Source organism: Ailuropoda melanoleuca, chromosome 2 (genome assembly GCF_002007445.2).
Source record: "Ailuropoda melanoleuca isolate Jingjing chromosome 2, ASM200744v2, whole genome shotgun sequence".
Lineage (NCBI taxonomy): Eukaryota > Metazoa > Chordata > Mammalia > Carnivora > Ursidae > Ailuropoda > Ailuropoda melanoleuca.
The window spans coordinates 143,744,039-143,761,271 of record NC_048219.1 but is presented as its reverse complement, the minus strand read 5'-3'; the positions used below and the strand labels follow the sequence as shown (position 1 = coordinate 143,761,271).

Here is a 17,233-nt window from a genome sequence, read left to right as displayed (position 1 = left end):
AAGCATATTCGAGAACAGAGGTCGGCAAACTTGTTCTGTAAAGAGGCAAACAGTAAAAGTTTTAGGGTTTGGGGGCCATATGGTCTCTGTCTATATTAGTTTTCTTTTGCTGCTGTAACAAATTACCACAAACCTGGTAGCTTAAAACAAATTTATCTTATAGTTCAGTTCATTGGAAGTCTGACACAGGTCTCACTGGGCTAAGACCAAGGCTTCATTCCTTTCTAGAGGCTCTAGGAAAGGATCCATTTCCTAGCTCATTCGTGTTGCTGGCAGAATTTCTTACACACAGCCTCCTACATTTCAGAATGAGCACTGGGGGCATCCAATCCTTCTCATGCTGCCATCTTTCTCCTTGGTCACAGCTGGGGAAGATTCTCCACTTTTAAGGCCTCATATGATTAGTTTGAGTCATGTAAAGTAACATATTCACAAGTTGTGGGTAATAAGACACAGGCACATTGGGGGAATCATTCAGCTTAGCCCTCGTAGGTCAAAGGTAGCCAGAGAAAACATGTAGGCAAATGTGCATAGCTGTGCTCTAATAAAACTTTATTTACAAAAGCACGTAGTGGGGTGGATTTGGCCAATGGACTATAGTTTGCCAACCCTCCTTCATGAGTATGAAAACAAACTGTTGACTGAGGGCTCTAGGCAGACAGAAATCTGCTATCTCCACTACCCTGACAGTTAGGTATGCCCATTCCTCAAATGGGATTTGTCCTGAAATGCGTTATCAGGGCAGCAGTTAACTGCTTCTGTTAAAGCCACCTTTACACTGAATTATAATTACTTTTTTCAGTGTCTGGTTTTTGTCCCCAGATTATGAGCACAGGAAACTTGCCTAATCCATCTTTGTACCTTCCCTAATGCTTAACAATATCTAGCACTTAGTAGATTCTCAGTAAATCTTCATTAAATAAAGAAAACCTTGTGTAATGGTTAATTAAGGGAGGCATGAGTTGAAACACACACACACTTTATTTATGAATTGGGTGAATATGTTTTTTTCTGGGCAGACCTTCAATTTTGTTAAGGTTTGACTGTTCTTATTTTATTCTACAGGTTAAGCTTGACACCTGTGATTTTCCATAAGGGTTCCTGAAGATAGATCTTAAAAAAAAAATTTAAAACCAATTTTTGTTGCCCTAAGGAACATTAAAGGGCAAAGCCAGAATTATGCATTAGCTGGTGAAGCCAGTAGTATGCTCTTGACAGACGTTTATTTTCTGCCTGCTTTTGCCAAAATAACAATGTGAGCATAAGGAAATTTGCAAATGGAAAGAATATTTTCCTGAGTGTTATCCCAGACATTGGACTTCAGTGTGGGTTGAAAAGTGCACAGAAAGGTTTTTGACCTGCCAAGCCATGAGTTCAGCTGTTGTAGGATAAACACAGAGCTCTGATGACATTAACAACATCTGAGCCTGAAGTGGGCCAGGAATTCATTTCTACCTTATTTATGTGAAGTGTTCTCACACTCACAGCCTGTAGCCAAAATAATAACTTTATAGGTGTGTAAGTATTTGGGGTCTTAACTGAAGCCATTTTATATGTGAAGTATTATAGGAACAACTCCTTTCATCCCAGATGTTCAATGAAATTAAGATACACAGAGGGCACTTTATCCAACAAGCAAGGACCAGTCTTGGGTTGGGACCCGGCATGGATGCTTATTAAGTTATATAACTATGTAAGACATGGCCATCAGGCCACTCCACCCAGTTGAAATTGGCTCAAGTCTCTTAGGTAGATTGAAGGAAAAAAGCCTCAGTTCTTAGTACAAATGTCATGCATTTAAAGAGCTCACTTATGCTTATGTTTCCAGTCCAAGGCGGTAGGTCTGGAGTTCCCTAAGCTCTGTCCCAATCTACGAGAACCTTATGAATACTCAACTTCCATACTCTCTGCTTCCCTAACTCCTATGAAATAAACTTCTTTCCTTCAAATTATTGTCAATGGCACAGCCAGTGTGTTCATTGAATCATTGTACTTGCTAATAAAAAATGTTAAGATGTCAGACCAAAGTCTAGCTTTCTGGGAATGCCCTAATGCTGACATCAAAGCCCTAGAATTATGTTTTGCAGCACAGCCCTACAACCAACAATAGGGTCCTTCCCGTGTCATAAAAGAATTTTTTAAAAGATTTTATTTGTTTATCTGAAAGAGAGAGAGAAAGCAAGCACAGAGGGAGAGAGAGAAGCAGACTCCCCGGTGATCGGGGACCCCCGATGTGGGGCTCAATCCCAGGACTCCTAGATCATGACCTGAGCTGAAAGCAGATGCTTCACTGACTGAGCCACCCAGGTGCCGCCCCCCCCCACCATGTCATAAAAGCTTTTATGCTAAAATTGTCCGACTCACTAAAGTCTAAGTTACTGTTTCTGTTCCTCTTTTGGCTTTTCTCCCTAACTTGTTGTGAAAGCCAGTGCTCTGAAAAAAAAGCCAAAGCCCCATCTGATGTGATTTACCCTTACCAGCCCTTTATTAGCTACCAGCCAGCCCCTTACTCCTTCTGGGAATTTGGCATGAAATCGGTATTTTCTCTGGCACAGCTCAGCCCTGTGATTTGCAGGGCATTCTATGCACCCCATACCGACCTCTCTCCTCTGATCTCCCATCATCCAAAAATTCTCAAAGTATTACCTATTCGACCTGGACATTATGGTAGTTAATTCTTTGAAGCCCCATGCTGGGTGTGGGTGGGCCATGTTGATGTAAAAGCACCTGGCTTTGCAGAAACGTCTTCCAACCATTTTCCTACCAATTTTAATTTGATGATTTGCCTTCCTGTGGCAGGCTTTACGGGTTTATTATTTGTGAACTTGGGGAATTTTTTTTTAAATAAAGTAAATACAAGTAAAAGAAGAGACTTATTAAGTTTTTGTTTTTGTAAGGTCATTTACTGCTTATGGGCTGAATTGTGTTCCCCCAAAATTCATGTATTGAAATCCTAACTCCCTGGACCTCAGAATGTGATTGCACTTTGAGATAGGGCCCTTTGAGAGCTAATTAAGACAAAATAAAGTCATCAGGATGGGTCTTAATCCAATGTGACTTGTGTTCCTAAAAGAAGAGACTAGGGTACAGACATACCCACAGAGAGAAGACCACGTGAGGACCTAAGCAGAAAATGATCATCCGCAAGCCTAGGGGAGGCCTCAGAAAAACACTAACCCTGCCAACACCTTGGTGTTGGACTTCTCGCCTTTAGAACTTGGAAGAAATAGGGGCGCCTGGGTGACTCAGTTGGTTAAGGGCCCGACTCCTGATTTCAGCTCAGATCATGATCTCAGGATCTTGAGATCGAGCCCCGAGTCAGGCTCCATGCTCAGTGTGGAGTCTGCTTAGGATTCTTTCATCTCTTCCCTCTCCCTACCCTCTCCCTCCACCTCTACTCCTCCCCTCCAATCAATCAATCAATCAATCAATAAAATCTTTAAAAAAACCAAAAAAATTGAAGAAATACATCTCTGTTGTTGAAGCCACCTAGTCTGTGGTATTCGTTATGGCCGCCTGAGCAAACTCATATATTTATTATTAACTTTTTTTTTCCTAATGAATATTGATTATGCTTTTAATGTTCATAGATTACATTGTAAGAGGGCAGTGTGTTGTGGGTCACAAGGAAGGGAGATCTCATGTATGTGAGCTCAAGACTTGATTTTTAAGAGTATCCACAGCAGCATGACCAGAAAGAAACTGCTATCATTACCAGGGCCATTATAATAACAATGACCTGAAATTATAACCTGAAAGATAATAAGGATAGGCATGACTTCTCTGGGCCATAAGTTTTATAGGTAATGGGTTACAAAGTCCTATCCTGGGGACACAAGTCCAAATCAGGAAGCTCAAGGGCCATGTTTGTAACAGACGTGCCTGGCCCATAAAGTGTTTTAAAACAAATTTTCCCATGCAAAAACCCCCAAATTTCCTGTTCTTAAAAGTTTGGGAAGTTTTTGTGGACCAGACTGAGGGATAGCTGCCCCCTTAGCTGGATGCTGCTTTCTAGAGTGACCTACCCCTCTCCCTGTTGTCACTTAGCCCTGTCCGCTTCGCTTATTACTGAAGCTGCCTGGTCCGATCATGGAAATGCACAAACTATCAGCTCCTAGATGATCAATTCTGAAAAGTGGTCATCGAAAAAGGTGAAAGGTCATTTCAGAGGTGAAAAGTATTTGGGAAACTCAACAGCCTTTAGATACCCTTCCTTGGAGATTTTCAATGTACATGAACACCCTGAAAGACCTGGGAAGTTTTGTTAATAGAGAAATCTATTTAACTTTGCTCCCCAGCATTTCCCATTCCAAAAAATCCCATTTCTTTGAGCAACATATATTTGACATCCAGTGGAAGTAGCATTCTGTGGAACACGCTTTGGGAAGCATTGAAATGGATTCTTACAGTCTGGGTCCAACTGGGGACAGAAGAATGAATGAGAGATTTTGAAATTCTGTAAATTACTAAATAATAAGCATATTCATAAAGAACACTTGAAGAGTGAATGTAAGAAAAAGAGGAAAAAAGTAAATGAACAGTTATTTTATTAAGGAACAATATAATTTTTGTGAGGTTATTTGGTGCATCAAGGAAATCTACATAACTGACTGTAAACCACCAGCTGCATGACCAATGTTATCTGCTATGGGAGACAGCCTTTATAAAAGTGAAATGTTTTGCTCCTTGTAAAAGAAAAATAGATTTTAGCTTCACGAGAACTGTATTCCAATTACTTTCGCTGTGCTTCACGGTTTTTGTTATCACACCACAATGAATGCATCACTCTCTTCATATTTCAGGTTAATGATCTGGTTGGACTGTAAACATTTTGTTAGACAAAACTTACACCCATTATACTTGCAGTCATTTAAAACAGGGAATATGTGCAAACGAACCCAGATATCCTTCTGTATTAGCTACTTTATTAGAGTAATAATGTGCGAATCCTGATTTGCATGTTCAACTAAATGATTGCAAACAGTTTTTGACACATAAATTCACAGCTGCTCGACGTGCTTCCACTGAGTTCGGCAAGAGTGAATTGGTCTATTTGAGTTATCCTCCTTTGATTTCTCCAAGAAAATCAATATAATAAAGTAATTCTTTCCTGCCATCCTCTTCTTTGCTAAGCTCTTCTGAGAACAGTCAGAAGATGTTTTTCCTTCAATTATTTCAGGCTGTTTGCATTAAATTCTCTCCAACAGGCGCCAGTAAATGTGTTCCCTTAATAAGGATGTCTCCCTTTGAAATAAGCTAAATAAAATTTTACATTTAAGGTGAGTAAGAACCAGTTATGGAGAAAATTGCTCAATATCTGTTCTATTCTAATTTCTTTTTCCATGCAAAGCATGTTGCAGGTCTATATTGAGGAAAAAGTGTGATGATGTGGCATGCATAATTCATGCCTCTGGCCTTCCACACACATTTATTTTTTCCATCAGAATTCCACATGTTTAGATAAGGTCAAGAATTGTTCTTCCCTGCTACCAACAGAACTTATTTTTAAGGAATAGGACATAAAATATTTGGGGGCTTTACTTTTTCAGAAGAATGTTTGGGGTAAGCTCACAATACAAGATTTTTATCCTGTGGATACTTTAGATTTTGTTTGCTCTGTGAGTGGTGATTTTGTTTTGTTAGATGTCAGGATCCCATTTATTTAAGTGGATGGAATCCTTGTTTGTAAAGATGCCTAGAATGAAAGTGCACTCGTTTGTTGGGAATTATGGCGAAATCGTGCCACCTGAAGAATGTTCTCAAGGAGTTCACCCTTCTGTGGAATTTCTTTTATTGTTCTTGCCAAATGGTATTTTAACTCTAAGAAAAGTACATCAAGTCTTCCTGCATATAAAGTCCATTTCCCAGTCACCTTTCCCAACTCTGTTCTCTTACTCTTATTACGCCTGTTTTTATACCCCCTTGAGACTGGTGGTCTTCTCCATCTGGAGAGCCACAGGCATTTCCCACTCAGTGTGTTTATATCTAAATCCATCTTCCTCTGCAAGCTTGTTTCCCCCAGGCAGTGAGTTGTTCAAGCCAGGAGCCTGAGCGCCATCTTTGATTCCTCATTCTGCTCTGCTTGATACATCCAGACAACAGCCAAGACCTGTCCATTCTACTTTCTCAGTATCCCTCAAATCTGTCCTCTTCTGCACATTTACTCCCCACTGCTGTTTCCTGGACCAAGAAAATCATCATTTCTTTCCCAGATTATGCCACACTCACACATGGTGAGCATTGCTCCTGCTTACAGACACATACACAAATCTAAACCGAATTGTCAAAGTGGCTAAAGGGACCTTAGAGAGCTCCCTGTCTGGCATGTTCCCCTGTCCAGCCTTTTCCATCAATCACATTTATTGAGTGTCCACAATGTAAAAGGGCCATTCTATTAGGGGCTATTAAGAATCTAAGAAAAAGTTGTGATGTCTGCCTGCAGTCAATCTAGAGAATCTAGTAGATTTTTGTGGGGGATGCTTGGGAGTTGGAATGCAGTGGAAATCACTGATCATGTCCTAGCCACTGTGGCACTATTTCTGCATTAACACTCTTGTTGGGAAAAAAAATCAGAAGGAGCTCATGGCCTTTAAAATGTTCCTAATTTGCCACCTACTACATAATAATACATATTCTCAAGAGTAAATTTTAATTTTTGAGATTAAGATTTCAATAGTGGGGGTTTCAAATAATTTCAAGGAACATCCAAAGATCAAGGACAGCTAAAATAGTTTCCTCTCCATATTGGTGGTCTGGTGGGTATAACATTCTACTCATTCCCTTTCCTCTTCAAGGTCACTCAAAGCCTCTAAGTAGAGCTACAGCAGAGGAGGAGAACTGGGGGTCGCATGAAATTGACTCCTCCCTCAAGTATCTTCCCAATAACAATGGGTGTTCCTAACGATCTTGGACACCTAACACATGCCACCAGATTTTATATAATATTTCTTCCAGAGGTTTCTGAGTTGTCAAGGGAAGTTTTGTATCTACACAGTTGTCAGCTCACCCATCTCCTCCCCCCCATCCTGGCGCTCCTCGGCTCCCCTCCCCGTCCATTCAGTACTCAGGATTCCAGGAGCAGAGCAGCGGCATTCCCATTAAACAGGAGCACATAACTCAGATCAAATCTCCGTGGTAAATCGGCTTCTCAGCATCTGGTGCCGTTCCTTTAATGAAGCCTTTTTCTCTCCATGATATGAATCCATTAGACACTGAGAAGCTGGAGTATGTAAAATATTTTGTTTATCTGGCCCTTCTCAAAGGTACTGTCTGTCATCATAGATGTCTGCAGTAAATATAGCAACAGCACCAGTGGCTGTGTGAGGCGATTAGATTTATGAGGCACATAAACTGCAAAGCTTCTAATAACCATAATTCCTAACTTCAATCATAATACCAGTATTAGTGTCATGTTTTCCGGAGGATTTTATGTTTCTAAAAATATCTTAATTGTGGTTACCATGTTTACCCTATAATTCCTTTAATTTGAAAGTGGAAGGGCTCCGCCAGAGATGAAGCTAGAGAAAAGAGCCCAGCCTTCTGTATTGTTTATATGGGCAGTGGGGCAAGATGGATTGCCCGTCTCGTGTGTTTTGCAATTAAATTAGATAAATTTCCTTGGAAAAAAAGAGGGCCCACACTAATAAGGAACAACTGATGACAAAATCAAATGTGGGGGTGGGGAATAGAGGGTAGGATCTTTGTCCTCACTCCCATACTCCTACCCCACCCACTATCCCCAGGGAGATTCTGTCTAAGTGCCTTTAACATGATCTCTTCCTAATTATTTGGCATCATTTGAAAAGCCTTTGAAAGGATGCCAACCATCAGTCGATTTTCCTTTTGACCCAGGCCTGAGATGTTAGTTCAGGTGTGTGATACTAGATCCTTGGCTTGTGAAGTCTGTCTTTGACTTTTAGGGATAAAAGAAAGACCCTGTTAGGGCTGTTCAGAATACACATGCACGTGCGTGCGCAAGTGTACACACACACGCACACACACGCACGCATACACACACACACACACACACACAGGCATGCTGTTTTTAACAACTCCTGAACTAAGCAGGAAAAAAACGTGTTGGCCTTATCCCATGCAACACTTGGTCATTTGGTCTTGCTCTTTACAGTGCAGCTCTTTCAAGTTCACTAGAAGGATCACTTCATGAGTGGTTATTTTTGCATCTTTGTGGAATTTGGCAGATTTGAAGGACACCCCAGATTTAGCCATTGAAAGATGATTCCACACATATATCACTGAATTTAAGATCCCGACCGGTGACACGGTAGACTTTGGCTGGAGACGGGGGCACACCGGTCCAGTGGATATTTAACACTTTTTTTTTTTCTTTCTGAATAGAGACAGGATATAAGCTTGTCATGTACATTCAAACAATACAAATGTACAAAGTAAATACATAATTTCACCCTCTAAAGATAACCACTGTTAACAGCTTGGGGTATATCATTTCAGGCTCTTTGCTAGTAATATTCAAATACATTATCTCACATAAATGGAATAACACTATACATGCTGTTTTATGGCTATCTTTTTAATTTAATAATAGATCATGGACACTTTTCTATGGAAGTGAGTACATTTGTTTCAATCTTTTTCACTCTTCTATGGCATTCCATAGCATAGTTGACCATAATTTATTTGCTGTTCTCCTACTGGTGAGTATTAAAATGGCCATCAGTTTTTTCTTCTTATAAATAATGCTTCCAAGAACATCTTGGTCCACGTTCCTTTAGATGCCAATGAGAGTATTTCTGCAGGGTAAATTCCAAAAGTGGGATTGAAATGTTTACAGTTATTATCAAATTCAAAGATTGATATGTGATAGAAAGTTGCCTTAAATTGTCTCCTTCTTTCCAGTTTTGCCAATAATGCATGAGAGGTGTTTGTCCTCATCCCAACATAGGGGATGAGGTTCGTCATTTCATTTCCATTTCAGCTCATCCTTTCCTCTTTGCTAGGTGTTCATGTAAAACTGTCATGCTGGTTGCATTTGCTATTCTTGGATTAGTAATAACGTGGGGAAACTTTTCATCTAGATAGATGTGTTTTTTCTTGTCACTAGTTTTTATTCATGTCCTTGTCCTATTTTCTATCAGAGTTTTCATCTTTTCTTTATTAATTGAAAAATGCTTTTTATATATTATGTTCATGATAGAAGCTGGAAATAATTTTCTAAGCATTTTATTTATTTTTCAACTCTATGGTGTGCTCTATCACACAGAAATTTTATATTTTGGGGGGGTAAAATCTATCAATCTTGTCTTTTATGATTCCTTACCTTTGTTTTCTGCTAAGAAAGATGTTTGCCACCTATGACCATAAGCATATTCTCCTATATTTACTTCCAGTTATTATCTTTTTTTGAAAAGTTGAAATCTTTAATAAATCATTATTTTATAAGAATAAAATAGGTAAGAGCAACACTTATTGTTTCTTTCCAAATGATTAATGGCTTCCACATTCCTTAACATCAGCCCTCGTTTCCTTACCAAATTTAAAGGCTTTAGTTAAGTAGGTAAGCACCCATGTATTCATTGATTTGTTTCTGCATTCTCTGTTCCGTTAATCTATCCCTACCAATACTATGTTGTTTTAATCGCAGTTCCTTTAAAATATATTTGAATCTGGGGGTGCCTAGGTGGCTCAGTTGGTTAAATGTCTGCCTTCAGCTCAGGTCATAATCTTAGGGTCCTGGAATCGAACCCCATGTCAGGCTCTTTCCTTAGTGGGGAGTCTGCTTCTCCCTCTCCCTCTGCCCATCTCTGCCTCTTGTGCTCTCTCTCTCTCTGTCTCAAATAATATCTTTAATATATATATATAATCTGGTAGTACAAATTCTCCTCTCATTATATTTCATTTTCAAAAATGTATCAGGTGTCTTATGCATTTACTCTTCCAAAGTAATTTTATTATCAATTTGTAAAGGTTGACTAAAATTGGAATTTTTGGAATTTTTATTAACAGTTTATTTTGAGAATTGTCATTTTCTTCTAAGGACATTTCTCTGTCTTCTCTTATTGAGTATGTTATGAACACTAACTGCTCTCCCTAAATGTATGTGTGAGGATGGTCGACACAAATAATGTGGGCTGAAACTGTGGGTTTTTAGAAAGATAACGTTATGATGGACTAGAGAGTGAGAGATAAGTCGAAGCAATAGTGATATGGGAAAATGGCAAAGGGAAGAGATAGGGGAAGAAAGTACAGAGTCAGTAGAGAACAGAAGTGAGTACAGAGAGAGGAAGAAGAGAAAGAAGAACCTGAGGAGAACTGACTGAAGGGCAAGATGAAAACAGTGACCTGGCTAGGCAGGAGGGGCTGCAGGGGTGGGGTGGCTGCACAGTCTCACTCCTGTTGGCTGGGGCTGCAGAGAATGAATTGAGCAATGGCCCAGTGGCTCTGGGGGTACAAAGCCAGTGGTGGAGGGTGGGCCTGGGAAGGCAGAGGTGAATGCCGAATCCTTTTGCCTATGGTCTGAATGCTTGGCCAGAAAGAATATGGAATTCAATGATTATAGGGAGAAATAGATTACTGGGGTACGGTGGGGCAGGACAATATGGGCAGGCAAGAGGGTCCACCCAGAAACTGGAGTAGGAACTTGGATGGAACTCTGCTCAGGGATACAGGCCTGGTATAGGACCAGCCTGAACATGAAGGTCAGGGGCTTTGTCAGGAACGTTTCTGACCATCAGGACCTTGTCAGTTCCCCTCTCCACCTTCCATCCCTTCCTGCTTCCCATTTTCTGGGGCCTGCTACAGGGTTATATGTGTGAAACATAACTTGCTCAGTCAAGCTGTACCCGAGTTGTACAGTGGTGGGCACTTGACCAAAGCTGGGCCACGTACTCACTTCCCAAAGAGAATGGTGTTGGGGCAGAAGGAGCAAGTGGATCTTTCTTGAAGCGACTGCCTTTCAAAACATAAATCCCTGGAGGTCTTGGGGATTGTGCCTCATCGTGAGGACTGAGAGGCAGGGAAAAGCGAGATACTTCAGGAAAGAATAAAACATGTACACAGAAAGAGCAGAGACTGGTTCTTTCTTCCAGCTTATGTTTGAGACCCAGTGGCAATCTCTACTTTGAGCTCAGTGAGATACTCCAGAATGGCCCCTTTTGGAAAAGAGCTAACTCAAACTGGGTTTGTGTCACATAGAGTCCTGGAGGTCTTAAATAATATAGGGACTAAGGAAGATACAGTGGCAAAGTCATGAATTTCTTTATTAATAAAAAGCCAACATCCAAATTAAAGGACTAAAACGTCATTGGTGGAATTCCAGAAAGCAGGGATTCCACAGGCTAGATCTAAAAATAGAAGTCCGGGTTCTGCGTTCAACTAGACTAAACTTGGCAGCTGCGGGTGATGGAAAGAGAACTGGACAGAGACGGAGAAAGCCAAGCCCAAGGCCGTGGAACTCTACAGCTCTGAATGAGAATTGCTGGAGCTCTCTGGATAAAACGGTGGATAAAATTGTGCCTGCTTTATGGTCCCTGCCACACAGGAATTCTTTGAGATGTGTGCGGTGCCGGCTGCCCCCGGTGGGCTGTAAAATACTGTCTCCATGGAAGTCACCGTTACAGCCACCTCTTGGACTTGTATTATGATGCTGTGCTCTCCGGGATAAGGGGCTTGTAAGCTCGGTAGCTGACTGAGGTGTGATCGTGGAATGGGAAAAGGTGGGATAAGAGGTGTAGGGTAAGGCTGGGATCCCATGGGCCTCTGGGTAGCGCGATACCAGGGAGTGCCATGCTCCCCCTCATGGGTGGGAACGGTGTCCTCCAAGACACAACCTAAAGCACCATGTGAGTGAGGCCCCCTGGAACCATGAGACGTGGTGGTCCAGTTCCAGGATCACAATGAAAGAGAAAGCCCTCTCATACTTGGAATGCTAGCTGTGGCTGGGGCCAGTGGTTAAATATAAACCCTCAACTAGAGGCATTCCCCTGGCAGCTTCATCATGGCTGTGTTGTCCAAACCTCTGGGAAAAGGCTGAAAACATTAGGCGAAGCATGGATCTGGCTGGTACTCGCAGGCATGCACCCTGTAAACTGTGTCAGCACCCCATAAACATGCCACTTTTAATGACGAGTGCATGTCCCTATTCACCGCCATCATTTATTCTACCGAAAAACCTCCCGGAACTTTGTTTCCAGAATTCCTTTTATCTTCATCATTAAACCAGCCTTGGGGAGATATTGAGGTCAGTCACCCTGAACCCGAGTCCTATCTCCCCCTGACCTCACCTGAGCAGTCATCTAAATAGTGACAGAGGCTGTTGAATAATGCTGACGACCTTGTGCAAAGGCTTCCTGCCAGGCCCGTGTGGAAAAGCTGGACCCGTCAATTGTCCCATAATGGTGTCTGAACGTTCACCCTGAGATCAGGATACCTTCAAACATGTGCTTTGCTGATAATCACATGCGTAGGTGCCTGGAAGTTAGAGGGTAAGTTAAAAAGATATGCACGCCCCCTGGAAAGAGGGGTACATAGCCAAAGACGCACAGAAAAATGTGGTGTGATGCCGGGGGAATGGTGTCAGGAGGGCTGACGTTGGGGGTGGAGCCGGGGGGCACAAAAATGACACAAAGCAAAGAAAAACCCAATGAAATCTAAGTATCCCCTCCCCCGCCTTGTAAGGAAAATGAAGCCAGAAAACACAATGAAAAGGAGGGTTTTTTTGGTCAGTGGGGAGCAAAATGAAAGGGGCACCTGCTGATTGGGAGCCCTGGTGCAGAGCAGACTGGCTTGACCCAGGACTTTCTGAGTTTCTTTCAAGGAGAATGAGCTTTGCACAGCAAGGCCCGGAAGGGACATGGTGGCGGAGGCGATGGTGCTCCTGGGAGGCCAGCAGGCTGGCTCAGAGCAGCGGCCCGGCCAGGGTGTCCCGCCCCAGCTGATGGCACCGAGCATGGAGGGAAGGAAGTTGCGGGTGTGAGGTGAGGATAACAGACTGGTCAGGCGTTCCTGAGAAATTGTGGAAGACGGCAGAGGTTGCAAAGATTGCAATACAAGCCTGTCTTGATTTCAAAAAAGAGAATTCTGACAAATATAGAAGACCAAGACTGCTGATCTCCTGCCTGATTTCGGAACAGATTCTAACACTGTGTGTGGGCCCTTAGAAGTAGGAAAAGTCTTGTTTATTAGGGAACTTATATGGATTCATAAGAATAATTCAGTTCAGTGTAACTAACCCTCTTGCCTCCCTCCCTCTGGCCGCTCTCCGTCCCTTCTTTTGTCATTCTTCTCTCTTTTTTTTTAAGTTAGAAATTGGGCAGAGAAGGGAATGCCAGAGATAAAGTATGCCTACTTTCCTGAGGGCATTTAACTTCTTTCATATTTTTTGTGAAAAACATGGACAAATATGCGAAATATATTTTTATATATAATAATTACATCATTAAATTAAAACATTATTATATAGTCAACATATTACATATTATACTAATATATGATTACTGCCATAGACTGAATGTTTTTGTCCCCCTGCCCCCCTCCCCTCCCACCTCAGTTCATATGTTGAAACCTAACCCTAGTATGATGGTATTTGGAACTGGGGCCTTTGGGAGGTGATTAGGTCATGAGGGTAGAGCCCTCATGAATGGGACTGGTGCCCTTACAAAAGAGATCCCAGAGAGCTCCCTTGTGTCTTCTGCCACGTGAGGACATAAGGAGAAGACAGCTATTTATGAACCAGGAAGCTGGTCCTCACCAGGCACTCAATCTGCCAGCACCTTGATCTTGGGCTTCCAGCCTCTAGAATGGAGAGAAACAAATGTTTGTGGTTAAAGCCACCCAGCCTATGGTATTTCGTTATAGAAGCCTGAACGACTAAGACAGAAATATCATATAATGAATATTATATAGTGTTACATTAGAGTATATTACTGATAACAATATATAACATTAACATATAATAATTTAGTATTACATTTTTAATTGGGGACAATTGAAAATACTGGAATAAGATGGAAAAATATATAGTTAAGTGGCTAAAGAGTTGCTTAGTGGATTAATGTCAACTAGAGGAAGTAGAATGGTGGAGTGTGGGATTTTACAGAACCATCTGGGGAGCTAATTAGAGGTGCAAATTCCACCCACTCTGGACCTATGGAACCACTGAGGGGAGGGGCCTGGGAATCGCCATTTCAAACAGATCTCCAGGTGATTCTCAAGCCCCCCACAAAGTCTGCTCTTTAGACCTGACTTCTCTTCTGATTCTGGACTTGCATACCCAACAGCTTTCTCAACATCTCTACTTGGATGTCTAACAAGAATCTCCAATGTAATTTGCATAAAATAGAACACTTTATCCCCACTGCCCCCCCATCTCCTCTTCCTTCACTAAATGATACCACCATCCGTCTAGTGCTTGTCCAAAATTTAGGAGTCACTCCTCTTGCCCTGTATTGGTTTTGCCTCCGAAGGAAATCATGATTCTACTACTCCTCACCACTGCCACTCCGCTAACCATGACCGAAACCAATTCCACTCTCCTCCAGCTACTGCCATTACCACCCAGGTCTCCCGGCCTCCACTCCTGCCCCATTCCTTCTTCTTAGAGCATCCAGTCTCATCTACGGTCATGTGGGACCCTTGATCCCAAATTTCTCACCTTGGCCTGCAAGTCCTCAATCTGGTTCCTGGCTACCTCAGTTCACGGCTCACTCTCTGACTCCCCGTGAGCAAACTGCCCCAGCTTTCTCCTGCAGCCTTTGAGCACACCAGGCTTGTTTCTGTCTCAGGACCTTGGTGCTTGCTGAACTCCTTTGCATTTGACACAACAGCCTATGTTTCATCATTTAGGACTCTCCTTAAGGATCACCTCTTCAGGAAGCCTTCCTTCCATTCCTAGTTCACTCTCTACTTGGTCCCTGTTTCATTTTACAACCTAAAATTCTTCATTACCTATTTATTTTCAACTATTATCTGATTTCTTGATGGCATATAAACTCCACATGAGCAGGAAATTTATGCCTGGAGCATTGCTTAGCACATCACAGATACTCAACAAATATTTATTGAAGAGTTGAACTGCTGGTGTAGCAGAAGAGGGTTGGACTTTGCCATAGCTCAGGTTTAAATCTCTACCCCATCTTGGTTCAAAATTCCAGCCCTAGGCTTGAACCTTGTGTGTAAACCCGGCTTCTTTGAGGCCCCTGAGGTCCTTTCCCCTACCCGATTTCTAGTCACCTCCCTTTCCCACCCATGCAGCACATTTACTGAAGACCACCTGCCTCACAATCTTCTTCCTCTCCCCAAGGACTGGAATGACCCTGGGACACTTGCCGTCCACACAGCTGGAACAGCTAGCATCGGACCCCTGTAGTTCTCAACAGTGACTGCATACTGGAACTACCAAGGAAGCTTTAAAACAATACCAGTGCTGAGGTGCCTGGAACGCGGTCCCTAGGAAAGTCCATTCATAGACAGATAGTGGAATAGTGGCTGCCAAGGGTGTGGGGAAGGGGAATGGGGAGTGAGTATTTAATGGCATAGAGTTTCAAGTGAGGAGAGTGAGAAAGTTCTGGAGCTGATGGTGGTGATGGCTGCACAACAGTGTGAATGCACTTAATGCCACTGAACTGTACGTTTAAAAATGACAAAAATGGAAAATTTTACGTCACATATATTTTACAATTAAAAAAAATAAGAAACATGGAACAGCAGAGCCCAGAGCCGTCCGCATTTCTGGCAGGAAGGCCTGAGTGTCAGTATTTATTTTAAACTCCCCAGGTGACACAGCCAGGCTTCCTAGCCGCTGCCTCCTGATTTGTTCCTTTACCTTCATGACTCCAACCACTGACATCTGTCCTCCATTCCAGCTGCTCCCTCCTCCCCTCCCTGGTCACGCCATGGGGAGTGGGGAGGGGGCATTGAAAGTCAGCTCTGTCCTATGGCCACCTGTTTCTGTCTTTCAGTCGGCTCCTCTTTTTCCAGAGAAACTGGGGGCCCCCTCCCCCCTCCTTCAGAGACATCTGCTCTTCCCATCATGCAACAGAGCTGAGGTACAGTCGTGGGATGAGTAAAACCCCAGAGCCTTCAGGCCTCTTGTGGTCCAGCATCCGGGTTAGGGAGGAGTAGAATCGTGGTGACTTCTCTGTGCCGGTCATACTGCACGTGGTCTATTGGGTTCTCTTCTGGAAAAAACTGTTTCAGTGGGAATTTACAACATGAAATGTTCCCAAAAGGGGCAAATTTACCCCAGAAGGGTAAAGAGACTGGAAGTCTTATTATAGAACAGTTGAAGGGATGAGTGGTATTTGGCTTGGAGGGGAAAAGCCTGGTGTGATGGGGAGGAAGGGAATGAGCTGTAAGGAATGCCTTCAGGCCTTTAGGGGACCATGACGTACAAGAAAATATATTCATGATGTGTTATTCCAGAAGGCAGTATTAGAACAAATGACTGAACGTTACAGAGAAACATTCTGACTCTGTTTAATGAAGATCCTGCTGGAGCCCAGAACAAGAGGAGAAGGAGCTGCCTTCGGAGATTTCTGTCCCTGGAACTACTGAAGGTGAGACTGACTGACTCGAGAGTAGGAAAGGGATAGACCGGTCAGTGTTCCCAAGACCACAGGAAACTGCGACGATCCCCACCCACCAAGACTGAAGGGGAAGTGGTTAAACGGTGGCATCCTTACCTCCCGCAGCTGAGGAAGCAGGTGTGTTTGGGGTGGGAGTGGGGGGACTTTCTATGTCATGAAGGGAACCTGTTTTCATCTTTTCTTTCAAGCAAGATGTAACCCTTCTCACAAAGGGGACTCAGCACCTACAGCTTAGCCGACAGAATGTTGAGGCTAGAGCCAGAGATTGCTGCCGTAGGGAAGAACCAGATATAAAAACCTCACCCCTGTAGCAATCAGGCTGGAGGGCCTGGCCACTGCCTCTGGCGAACCTTCCATGAGAAGGATCTGAGAAGACCTCAATATTGAAAGGTTGTTGTTCACCAGAGTGCACAGATTTACGCGAAGACTTAGCAACAAGGCTCGCCTTGGAGACGGTGTGGGTGAGGGCCATGTGGGAAGCAGAAAAAGACCACATAAGACAGAGTCTCTGGGAATACTTACAGAGTTCCGTTTGGGGGGAATCCACACACTGGCAAAATCTCATGTGTGTGGCGGGAACATTAATGCCAAAACTTGCATTAAATATAGGAACATAGGTTTGTTGGTTGGTTTGTTTTAAAATTTTTGCAGGGTGGAGAAGTACTTGGGGG

The 17,233-nt window shown here is 42.8% G+C and overlaps 1 long non-coding RNA gene across 1 annotated transcript in view; it reads left to right on the top strand.

The window, feature by feature from the left end:
- Positions 1-15,998, top strand: part of LOC117801100 — a 69,871-nt gene extending 53,873 nt beyond the window's left edge. Inside the window, exons 3-4 of the long non-coding RNA XR_004623501.1 lie at positions 15,278-15,405; positions 15,936-15,998. This is a non-coding gene — a long non-coding RNA (uncharacterized LOC117801100). The remainder of the gene's footprint in view (positions 1-15,277; positions 15,406-15,935) is intronic.
- The last annotated feature ends 1,235 nt before the right edge of the window (positions 15,999-17,233 follow it).